This window comes from Danio aesculapii, chromosome 15 (assembly GCF_903798145.1).
Source record: "Danio aesculapii chromosome 15, fDanAes4.1, whole genome shotgun sequence".
Lineage (NCBI taxonomy): Eukaryota > Metazoa > Chordata > Actinopteri > Cypriniformes > Danionidae > Danio > Danio aesculapii.
In genome coordinates this window covers 779,547-780,636 of record NC_079449.1, presented here as the reverse complement: position 1 = coordinate 780,636, position 1,090 = coordinate 779,547, and positions in this window count along the sequence as shown.

Below are 1,090 nucleotides of genomic sequence, written 5' to 3'. Positions count from 1 at the left end.
AGAACCAGGTGATAGATATATAGAATCAAATGGCAAACAGATAGAACACTATATAGAGCCAGCTGAAAAATAGATAGCACAATATATAGAACCAGATGACAGTACATAGATAGAACAATTATTATAATGAGACGATAGACGCAATAATATAGAATGCCATCATAAAAACCAGATTGACTATATTTATATATAAATATATACTATATAAATTTATATAATATATAAAACAAGATGATAAAAAACTGAATAATATATAGAACACTTTGAAAAAATATAAAACACAAGATGATAAATAGATAAAAAAAATATATATAGAGCAAGATGAAAAAAATTTAGAGCAAAATGATAAATACACAAGACACTATATAGAACCAGCTCATAAATATATAGAACAATATATTGAACCAGATGACACAGCAGACAGATAGACGCAATAATATTGAATGACCGATAACCAGCCAGACTGACTATAAACACAGACCAACAGATGGAGAGATAGAGAGAGACAGAGACAAACAGATGTGTGTGTGTGTCTGTATATATATATATATATATATATATATATATATATATATATATATATATATATATATATATATATATATATATATATATATATATATATATATATATATATATATATATATATATATGAAGGTGACTGATAGAAAGAATATAAAACGTAATGATAATAAAGATCAAATGATATATAGAGCAAAATAACAGGCTAAACAAAATGATAAATAGACAAAAATATATAGAGCAGATGGTAAACCTACAGAAAAAAAATGACAAATTTAAGTACCATCTGATAAATAGATAGAACACTATATAGAACCAGTTGATTAATAGATAGAACACTATATAGAGCCAGATGATAAAAAGAACTATATATATATATATATATATATATATATATATATATATATATATATATATATATATATATATATATATATATATATATATATATATATATATATAAAGTTGATAAATAGATAGAACAGTATATAGAACCAGTTGATTAATAGATAGAACACTATAGATGACACAGTAGACTGACAGAACCATATATAGAATGAGATGAGAG